Below are 11443 nucleotides of genomic sequence, written 5' to 3' on the forward strand. Positions count from 1 at the left end.
CATAATTCTGTACTAAATGCTGAAACCAGGGACCTTTAGGTATTTTGTCTTATGCTCTCCCAACTGAGCTATTTCAGATCCATGAGGGTGGGAACTGTTGCCTGGTTGCAACTCTATCAAAGAACCAAAACATGCCGCAAACATAACCATTTCATAAAGAGCCAAAAAAGCACATAATTCTGTACTAAATGCTGAAACCAGGGATTGAACCAGGGACATTTCGAGCTTCAGTCTAACGCTCTCCCAACTGAGCTATTTCAGCTCCATGAGGGTTGGAACTGTTGCCTGGTTGCAACTCTGTCAAAGAACCAAAACATGCCGCAAAACATAACCAGATGTTTAATAAGTGCCAAAAAAAACACATAATTCTGTACTAAATGCTGAAACCAGGGATTGAACCAGGGACCTTTAGATCTTCAGTCTAACGCTCTCCCAACTGAGCTATTTTAGCTCCATGAGGTAGGAACTGTTGCCTGTTTTGCAACTCTATCAAAGAACCAAAACAATCCGCAAAACATAACCAGATGTTTCATAAGAGCCAAAAAGCACATAATTCTGTACTAAATGCTGAAACCAGGGATTGAACCAGGGACCTTTACATCTTCGGTCTCACGCTCTCCCAACTGAGCTATTTCAGATCCATGAGGGTAAGAACTGTTGGCTGGTTGCAACTCTTTCAAAGAACCAAAACATGCCGCAAAACATAACCAGATGTTTAATAAGAGCCAAAAAAGCACATAATTCTGTACTAAATACTGAAACCAGGGATTGAACCAGGGACTTTTAGTCTAACACTCTCCCAACTGAGCTATTTCAGCTCCATGAGTGAAGCAACTGTTGCCTGGTTGCAACTCTGTCAAAAACCAAACATGCCGCAAAACATAAGCAGATGTTTCATGAGAGCCAAAAAAACGCACATTTCTGTACTAAATGCTAAAACCAGGGACTGAACCAGGGACCTTTAGGTCTTTTGTCTTACGCTCTCCCAACTGAGCTATTTCAGATCCATGGGTGGGAACTGTTGCCTGGTTGCAACTCTATCAAAGAACCAAAACATGCCGCAAAACATAACCAGATGTTTCATAAGAGCCAAAAGCACATTATTCTGTACTCAATGCTGAAACCAGGGACCTTTAGGTCTTCTGTCTTATGGTCTCCCAACTGATATATTGCAGATCCATGAGGGTGGGAACTGTGCCTGGTTGCAACTCTATCAAAGAAACCAAAACATTCCGCAAAACATAACCAGATGTTTCATAAGAGCCAAAAGCACGTAATTCTGTACTAAACGCTGAAACCAGGGATTGAACCAAGGACCTTTAGATCTTCAGTCTAACGCTCTCCCAACTGAGCTATTTCAGATCCATGAGGGTGGGAACTGTTGCCTGGTTGCAACTCTATCAAAGACCAAAACATTCCGCAAAACATAACCAGATGTTCATAAGAGCCAAAAAGCACATAATTCTGTACTAAATGCTGAAACCAGGGATTGATCCAGGGACCTTTAGTCTAATGCTCTCCCAACTGAGCTATTTCAGCTCCATGAGGGTGGGAACTGTTGCCTGGTTGCACTCAATCAAAGAACCACACATTCCGCAAAACATAACCAGATGTTTCATAAGAGCCAAAAAGCACATAATTCTGTACTAAATGCTGAAACCAGGGACCTTTAGGTCTTTTGTCTTATGCTCTCCCAACTGAGCTATTTCAGATCCATGAGGGTGGGAACTGTTGCCTGGTTGCAACTCAATCAAAGAACCACACATTCCGCAAAACATAACCAGATGTTTCATAAGAGCCAAAAAGCACATAATTCTGTACTAAATGCTGAAACCGGGATTGATCCAGGGACCTTTAGTCTAATGCTCTCCCAACTGAGCTATTTCAGCTCCATGAGGGTAGGAACTGTTGCCTGGTTGCAACTCTGTCAAAGAACCAAAACATGCCGCAAAACATAACCAGATGTTTAATAAGTGCCAAAAAGCACATAAATCTTTACTAAAGCTGAAACCAGGGATTGAACCAGGGACATTTTGAGCTTCAGTCTAACGCTCTCGCAACTGAGCTACTTCAGCTCCATGAGGGTAGGAACTGTTGCCTGGTTGTAACTCTGTCAAAGAACCAAAACATGCCGCAAAACATAACCAGATGTTTAATAAGTGCCAAAAAAACCGCACATAATTCTGTACTAAATGCTAAAACCAGGGATTGAACCAGGGACCTTTAGGCCTTTTGTCTTATGCTCTCCCAACTGAGCTATTTCAGATCCATGAGGGTGGGAGCTGTTGCCTGGTTGCAACTCTATCAAGAACCAAAACATGCCGCAAAACATAACCAGATGTTTCATAAGAGCCAAAAAAGCACATAATTCTGTACTAAATGCTGGAAACCAGGGACCTTTAGATCTTCAGTCTAACGCTCTCCCAACTGAGCTATTTCAGCTCCATGAGGGTGGGAACTGTTGCCTGGTTGCAAGTCTATCAAAGAACCAAAACATTCCGGCAAAACATAACCAGATGTTTAATAAGTGCCGAAAAAAACACATAATTCTGTACTAAATGCTGAACTCAGGGATTGAACCAGGGACCTTTAGATCTTTAGTCTAATGCTCTCCCTACTGAGCTAATTCAGCTCCATGAGGGTAGGAACTGTTGCCTGGTTGCAACTCTATCAAAGAACAAAAACATTCCGCAAAACATAACCAGATGTTTTCATAAGAGCCAAAAAGCACATAATTCTGTACTAAATGCTGAAACCAGGGATTGATCCAGGGACCTTTACATCTTCTGTCTCACGCTCTCCCAACTGAGCTATTTCAGATCCATGAGGGTAAGAACTGTTGGCTGGTTGCAACTCTTTCAAAGAACCAAAACATGCCGCAAAACATAACCAGATGTTTAATAAGAGCCAAAAAAGCACATAATTCTGTACTAAATACTGAAAACCAGGGATTGAACCAGGGACTTTTAGTCTAACACTCTCCCAACTGAGCTATTTCAGCTCCATGAGTGAAGCACTGTTGCCTGGTTGCAACTCTGTCAAAAACCAAAACATGCCGCAAAACATAAGCAGATGTTTTCATGAGAGCCAAAAAAAAGCACATAATTCTGTACTAAATGCTAAACCAGGGACTGAACCAGGGACCTTTAGGTCTTTTGTCTTATGCTCTCCCAACTGAGCTATTTCAGATCCATATGGGTGGGAACTGTTGCCTGGTTGCAACTCTATCAAAGAACCAAAACATGCCGCAAAACATAACCAGATGTTTCATAAGAGCCAAAAAGCACATAATTCTGTACTCAATGCTGAAACAGGGACCTTTAGGTCTTCTGTCTTTGGTCTCTCCCAACTGAGATATTGCAGATCCATGAGGGTGGGAACTGTTTCCTGGTTGCAACTCTATCAAAGAACCAAAACATGCCGCAAAACATAACCAGATGTTTCATAAGAGCCAAAAAGCACATAATTCTATACTAAATGCTGAAACCAGGGACCTTTAGGTCTTTTGTCTAATGCTCTCCCAACTGAGCTATTTCAGCTCCATGAGGGTGGGAACTGTTGCCTGGTTGCAACTCTATCAAAGAACCAAAACATGCCGCAAAACATAACCAGATGTTTCATAAGAGCCAAAAAGCACATAATTCTGTACTAAATGCTGAAACCAGGGACCTTTAGGTCTTTTGTCTATGCTCTCCCAACTGAGCTATTTCAGATCCATGAGGGTGGGAACTGTTGCCTGGTTGCAACTCTATCAAAGAACCAAACAAAACATGCCGCAAAAGATAACCAGATGTTTCATAAGAGCCAAAAGCACATAATCTTTACTAAATGCTGAAACCAGGGATTGAACCAGGGACCTTTAGATCTTCAGTCTAACGCTCTCCCAACTGAGCTACTTCAGCTCCATGAGGGTAGGAACTGTTGCCTGGTTGCAACTCTATCAAAGAACCAAAACATGCCGCAAAACATAACCAGATGTTTCATAAGAGCCAAAAAGCACATAATTCTGTACTAAATGCTGAAACCAGGGATTGAACCAGGGACCTTTAGGCCTTTTGTCTTATGCTCTCCCAACTGAGCTTTTCAGATCCATGAGGGTGGGAGCTGTTGCCTGGTTGCAACTCTATCAAAGAACCAAAACATGCCGCAAAACATAACAGATGTTTCATAAGAGCCAAAAAAAGCACATAATTCTGTACTAAATGCTGAAACCAGGGATAGAACCAGGGACCTTTAGATCTTCAGTCTAACGCTCTCCCAACTGAGCTATTTCAGCTCCATGAGGGTGGGAACTGTTGCCTGGTTGCAACTCTATCAAAGAACCAAAACATTCCGCAAAACATACAGATGTTTAATAAGTGCCGAAAAAAAACCACATAATTCTTTCTGTAAATGCTGAAACCAGGAATTGAACCAGGGACCTTTACATCTTCGGTCTCACGCTCTCCCAACTGAGCTATTTCAGATCCATGAGGGTAAGAACTGTTGGCTGGTTGCAAACTCTTTCAAAGAACCAAAACATGCCGCCAAAACATAACCAGATGTTTAATAAGAGCCAAAACAGCACATAATTCTGTACTAAATACTGAAACCAGGATGGAACCAGGGACTTTTAGTCTAACACTCTCCCAACTGAGCTATTTCAGCTCCATGAGTGAAGCAACTGTTGCCTGGTTGCAACTCTATCAAAGAACCAAAACATGCCGCAAAACATAAGCAGATGTTTCATGAGAGCCAAAAAGCACATATTTCTGTACTAAAATGCTGAAACCAGGGATTGAACCAAGACCTTTAGATCTTCAGTCTAAACGCTCTCCCAACTGAGCTATTTCAGATCCATGAGGGTGGGAACTGTTGCCTGGTTGCAACTCTATCAAAGAACCAATGGTTGAAGATGGTTGAAAATTCCCCCACTCCTGACTTGAATGACAAATACAGTGCAACCTTTTTTGATACTGAATCACTGGTCAGGCAAGTCAGAGACTTGTCTTGATTGCCAATTATATCCCCTACTATTGAGTTTATGTAATGGTGTGATCATCGTGTGCTCTAATAGGAACACGATGTGGAAGCGCAGTTTTATTTTGAAAGGCAGCACTTTCTCTGTCATTTATTCTTTTTTGTTCTTTTCAACGTCATTGTGTGTTAAAAATGTTCATTGTAGGGGGAAATGCCATTGAATTGTTGGGAAGATTCTGAGAAACACTGAAAGTAGGCTGCGTGCTTTATTTTGAAGCCACACTTATAGTGTAGCGGGAAGAAATAGTTCCTCTTGTTTGTAAGATTCCTGGTGGAAGATACACATTTTGTTCTCTTCATGTTTTCATTGTTTTGTTGTAGAATGTGAATATAAATTAGTTGAAAACGTTTGCAAAGCGGGTGTCGTCACAGAGGCACGGCGTTGAATGTGTTTCATTAATATCAAACATAAACTCCCGAGCTGGAGAAGTGGAGACGTCGAGGTCCGTGTGCATCATTTGTAGGTGGCCATGTGTTTTGTGCAGTGTGAATGAGTGTCAGCAGAAGCCGCGTGGTGACCGTGTTCTTGATGTTGCAGAGTTTTGAGAGTAATTCTGAAGAGAAATCCATGAACATCCGTGAATGTGTCTCCTTTATAATACAGCTATGCAAGTTTATGCAAGTTTTTTCATATTCTTTTCATCTGTTGCAATCTAAATCAGATGTTATTTGTTTTTGTGATATATTTCCTGTTGTTTGTGAGACTACTGAGTGGAAGAGTTTGAGAGTAATTGTGAAGAGAAATCTGTGAATCTGTCTCTCTTATAAAACAGAGAGAAGATTAAACCAGGTTGAGACCAGCCAACGTGCGTGTCGTCTCATTCATCATCCCAAAAAAATACACAACGCAGAACCGCTACACAGGCATGGGGAGAACATGAAATCTCTCCACAGGGAGGGCTGGGAATGAAACTTGGACCTCAGAACCATGAGGCAAATGATTTACAGTTGCGGTACCATGCTGCCCATCACTCTCTCCTTTGGCTTGTTGGTCCTTGTGCAATGATTCTCAATGTTTCCTGTTACAAATCCCCAGAAAAAAAAAAAAAATCAGAGCGCGCCAGAGTACACCTCAATGTAACATTGTATATAAAACATAATAATGTAATCCTAATAAAACATTAAGGAAGCAACAAAGGAATGAAATGTTGCTCAATTTACAATAAATAATACTGCCAGAGGCCAAACATGTAGTCAAGGGCAGGTGCGTTTACACAATTAAATAAAAACCAGATGAGACTGAAAGTCATTGTTAGTGTAATGGTACACGCACACACACCTGACTCTGGTGTGGGCAGCGTAGGTTTGATTCCTGCTCAGTGATGGTGCCTATTATGTCCCCTGTGACTCAACTGGCAACAAGCTCATAGTGTGCGCTGTCTTTTGTGTGGTGTTAGCTGGGATGGGCTCCAGCACTCCTGTGACCGTTGTGGGGATAAGTGGCTAAGAAAATGGATGGATCATTCATACACATAATCGGGAATGCAAAACCGGAGCTACTTTTGTTTTCACACGTGCACACTTTTTCACCCCATGACTACAACGATTATGAATAATAAACCCCCACTTGCATTGCACATTTCACATGCCAGTAAAGTGTATCCCTTTCCCGCCAACAGAAGCCGATATTCTCCTCGGGGGACCAGCGGTTCAGAACCACAGACGAAAAAGAGTGTCGCTTGATCTCTGCGTGGGGTTTGTCCGACCATTTTGGTTTCCTTCCATGCCATGAAAACATCAATGGTAGATTATTTAGTAGTATTTTTTTTTTTTCTTAATTTAAGATTAATAGTATAATCATCATCTACCTTTTTTCCCTTTTTAAGTAGTTAATTAATTAAACACTTCAACCGGAATGAAAGGAGAGTGTAAATGAAGTGCGCAGTGCTGTACATGAATGGCTTTTAACTCTGACACTCGAAATAAAGATTATCTAGAAAATATTCAACTAAGTTCCTTAAACGCTGAAACAGAAATGGACACAATTTTCAAATGATCCTACTTTGCCTGACGATGGCAGTTGGGGGTCGGCAGGATGGGACTTGAGAGGTGAGGTCTGTAGCCAGACTCTCTCAAGTGCACGAGGACCAGGAAACCAAGAAAAAGGAAAGGAAAAGCAAACTGAGCGTCCAGGCAGCTGACTGCCACTAAGATTTTGTTGTTTTTGTGTCTCAACACTAATTCCTCTTGAGTGTTGTTTTGATTTCTGTTTTTCGCCTGAACTTAAATTTCCAAGGAAAGTCAGACCTCAAAACTTGTTTCTTCTGAATGAGAATGAATTCTTTTTTTCTGAAAAAGTGTCATGTATTTTTTTTTGCAGTCAAACAACATGGTAGTTTCCAGTACAGCAGTTCTCATTTGTCCTCTGCTTCCTTCCTTCCTGCCTTGTTTACTTCCTTCTTTTTCTACTTCATTCATTCATTGCTTCCTCCAATCATTGTTATCTTTGTTTCCTTCCCTTCTTGTTCCAATGTTTTTTCCTTCTTACCTTTTTCACATGATTTTATCCTCGTTTTTCTTCCTCAATTCATTCTTTGATTCCTTCCCACCTTGTTTCCTTCCTTCCTCATTTTTTTGTGTGTTGCCTCCTTCTTTTCTTCCTTCTGACAACAGCTCTCTTACAAGCAAGCAACAAAACACTACCTGTTTCCACCCGGTCTCGAACCGGGGACCTTTTACGTGTAAGGCAAAAGTGATAACCACTACACTATGGAAACAACTGCACTGGGCACCTTGTAGACCTTGATCACCATCAGGGCTGCAACTAAGGAGAATCATACATCCATCCACTCAGTTCGCATGTTCTCCCCGTGCTTGCGTGGCTTTTTCTGCCGCATCCCACTCTAAATTGGCCCAAGGTGTAATTGTGAGTGTGGCTGTTTGTCTCAATATCCCCTGTGATTGGCTGGCAACCAGTTCGGGGTGTACCCTGCCTCCTGCCTGTTGACAGCTGGAATCGACTCCAGCACTCCCCGTGACCCTCGTGAGGATAAGCGGCAAAGAAAATGGATAGATGAATGGTTGGAGAAAAGAGAGTCATCACCAACACATCCAAGAGAAAGAAGACATCAGGTCTTCATGAGGAAATAGAAGACTCATCTTTATTTTCATGAACCTGCAAGCATATACACAACATTTGTTGTCTGCATTTTACTCATCACAATGAACACACACACTTGTTAGTGGAACACACTGGAGCAACTGGGGAGCAGTTCAGGGTATCTGTTCTTGCTCATGGACACAACAGCAGTGAGTTTGGGTGGGGTCTTGAACCTACTTGGTTGGTTTCCCCATGGTGGCAGTCCAGCTAAACCATTAGTCCAGGCCCATTAATTTGGGTCGATGTGAAAAGTTGAAACCACCAAAAAATTAGTCGAGCATTTAGTGTAAAAATAAAAAAAAAATAATAAAAATCATTAATGAAAAGACTTGGCAAACATCTACCCACATGCTGAGTTTGCATGTTTTCTTTCTCTCTTTCTTGGTCCTCTTGCACTCGACAGAGTCTGGCTGCAAACCTCACCTCTTCGGGCCCCCACCTCACATCTCAAATCCCATCCTGCAGCCCTCAACCGCCACCGTCAGGCAGGGAATGAAGTAGAATAATTTTGTGTAATATTTGTCCTTCTACAAAAACCGAATCAAAAACAAAAATTATTTCTCTCCCCAAATTTTCCAATCTCATCCGTTTTTGAAAAAGATCCACCAAGCCACGAGGATGGCGCTAAAAAAAAGCTCAAGAAATATGGGTTGCCACCGCCTGGTCTGATTCCATGATTCTAAAAACATCAAGTGCTGCATCTAGCGGCTCGTTGGTCTAGGGGTATGATTCTCGCTTTGGGTGCGAGAGGTCCCGGGTTCACATCCCGGCGAGCCCATATGAAAGTTCTTCTTTGACAATTTCTTGTTGTTGCATGGTCTATACGTTCATACAACCCCGCACCACTGGTCGAACACGACAGAGTGCTTAAAAAGTGCAACTTGTGGAAGAAAAAAAAAAAGTCTGGCCACTCCTGCATGAATAATCTCAACATCTAAACCAACTCCCCCTCTATAACACTTCAAGACCGGGGTTCGATTCCCTGACGGGGAGATAGTTAATGTTATACTTTGCTTCTCGACGGGCTCTTCTTCCCGCTAAGCAAGCCGAGCTGTTTGTTTCCAAACAGGGACCTCACGCGGATCAAAAGAATATCACAACACCACTTCTACAGAACTGAAATTGTTGCTCATGTGTCGTTTGTTAGTAGGACCAGCAAATTGCTTCACTCGCCGAATTTGCGTCCGGCACTACAGTTGCCTGAAAGTGCAAAACGTAACAAATCGCAAAACATTTTAACCTTCCAGAAAACACACATTAAACAAGAAAATAATTAAAATTACAAGAACAACACGAAGAAAGCTAGCTGAGGTACTTCTACATACCTGTGTTTGGTGGGTGACAGACGAAATGACGCGGCCCTCCAAGGCTGTAAAGCTTTTTGGGATGAGAGTGGCTCAAGGGACAAAGTGGCTCTTTGGTCTAGAGTTAAGATTCTCGCTTTGATGTGAGAGGTCCCAGTTTCAACTCCCGGGCGATCCCTGCTATGCAGTCTGTAGTGGCTCACTGTGCTCTAAAATCTTACCTTGCTGTCTTTCTCAAGGTAGCCTGTGTAGTAAGTAAAGGGCCCATTTTTGTTTAGGGTGTCATCCAAATGATCATTGAGTTATGTGGTTATGTGCTTCATTGTTGGTGATGACTTATGAAGTCATCCGCTCTTTTGTGTTGGTTGTTGTTCTTGGGGAACACTTCTTAAGGAGAGCAGGACTGAAAGAGGTCCTGGGGTTGAAATTCGCGACAAGCTCTCTTTGGAAATGTCAACGGCCAGGAATCCTTTGCCACTATCAAACAGTGGCCTGCATGACAAGTGATCATCTTTTTCATTTCTGTGGGCCTTGTTCTTGTGGTATGCTTTTCAATTACCTATGACCTTGAGAAGTCCCAGAAAAAACCTTTTGCCCAAATTTCCATTAGCTGATCAGGGTTTCGTCAACTTCAACTTTTTGTTTACCACAAAAGGTCAAGGCTTCTTTACAGTTTAGTTCAATCAATCATTTCATATAGACACAAAATTATTGGGAAACAAGGCATGCATAACTTTGTGTATTTCGGGACCAGTACTAATTTATAACATTTGCCCACTGGAGGCTTTTTGAATAGAGCTCGTGCACGTGACGTAACAATTTGCATGGCGCCAAATTGCCATTCAAATCTAGGTGCTCTGTCAATTTTTCTCAAATGGTATGTCATTACTTTTGATACCAAACATTAACATTTAATAAAAGCTTCTTGACCACTTCGATTCTCACTGGCAAACTTGTTTCTGAGCCCATGACTTCAAGAATTTCAAACTGAGGAGGAAAATGGATTCTCAACAGTGTGTTTTCTCATGAGTCATTTGCTTTTACTCGCTAAAGTTTTCCCACACAGAACATTTCCATTGATATTTATCAGTATGACATCACATTTGGACTTTTTAATCATATCATCATCATCTGAGTGAGGAGAAAGTGACCTAATGTCATCACTATCTGATCGTGGAGTGAAGAGGCCGTCTGCTTGTGATCATCCACAGTGCCCAAATTTGAAATTTTTCACTTTGGCCTTGTCGCTTGGGTCATTTCTTGTTTTGTTTTGCCAGAATTTTTGTTTTGGGGGATTCCAATGGATAAAAGACATTTTAATTCTTTTTAATGGGGAAAATGGATTTGTTATATAAGCAAATGGAGCCAGCCTCACTGTTGGATGTACATTTTATTCACAATCACAAATACATTTTACCACAAAATGTCAGATTCCTTCCAATCTGTTTCAAACCATCATTCACTTAATTGATATTGACACCACTAAAGCATTGGGCAAAAAGCATGCATCCTCAAGAACATTTATATTATCGGGACATTTTGGATCAACAAAGTCAAACATGAAAAAGCATTGGTATAGCTGGTCTGGGAAAAGGAATGTACCATATTATGAAATGGCAGTAATTGGTCATTTAATACATCATTGATCTTAGATAGAACCCCCTTACCTTCAAGATTAAAACTTTTCAAGAAATTAAATGAAAAAAACACCTTCTTAAGCTCAGCTTTCTAAACACCACTTTGTAAAAGTTGGTAGTGTTTCATATTTTGTTGTATCGCATGAACTCTAATTGTTCATAAATTAGAGTTTCAATGTTTATTTATGAAATAAAACAATGTGATGATGTGGGGAGTGACATGAATGTTGCTTTTCATCACTATCCAAAAGCGGTTGGGATGGTATTCTGGATCAAATATTAATGAATATATTTAGGAATGCAGTAAAATGTTGAGATGATTCACTTGATTATGATCATGCAGATCAAATCTTTCAGTTTCACTGGTGCTGGCTGAGCATCCT

General features: G+C 41.3%; 5 non-coding genes across 5 annotated transcripts; all 5 read right to left on the reverse strand.

Annotated features, from left to right (window-relative positions):
- Positions 1-378: 378 nt before the first annotated feature.
- On the reverse strand, positions 379-451 carry trnaf-gaa (transfer RNA phenylalanine (anticodon GAA)). Its single transcript has one exon. It is a non-coding gene; the product is annotated as a tRNA-Phe (tRNA).
- A 2108-nt stretch (positions 452-2559) lies between these two features.
- On the reverse strand, positions 2560-2632 carry trnaf-aaa (transfer RNA phenylalanine (anticodon AAA)). The gene has a single exon. It is a non-coding gene; the product is annotated as a tRNA-Phe (tRNA).
- A 1197-nt stretch (positions 2633-3829) lies between these two features.
- On the reverse strand, positions 3830-3902 carry trnaf-gaa (transfer RNA phenylalanine (anticodon GAA)). The gene has a single exon. It is a non-coding gene; the product is annotated as a tRNA-Phe (tRNA).
- Positions 3903-4203: 301 nt separating this feature from the next.
- trnaf-gaa (transfer RNA phenylalanine (anticodon GAA)) lies at positions 4204-4276 on the reverse strand. Its single transcript has one exon. It is a non-coding gene; the product is annotated as a tRNA-Phe (tRNA).
- A 3387-nt stretch (positions 4277-7663) lies between these two features.
- Positions 7664-7736, reverse strand: trnav-uac (transfer RNA valine (anticodon UAC)). Its single transcript has one exon. It is a non-coding gene; the product is annotated as a tRNA-Val (tRNA).
- Positions 7737-11443: the final 3707 nt, after the last annotated feature.

Source organism: Syngnathoides biaculeatus, chromosome 20 (assembly GCF_019802595.1).
Source record: "Syngnathoides biaculeatus isolate LvHL_M chromosome 20, ASM1980259v1, whole genome shotgun sequence".
NCBI classification, from domain to species: Eukaryota; Metazoa; Chordata; class Actinopteri; order Syngnathiformes; family Syngnathidae; genus Syngnathoides; species Syngnathoides biaculeatus.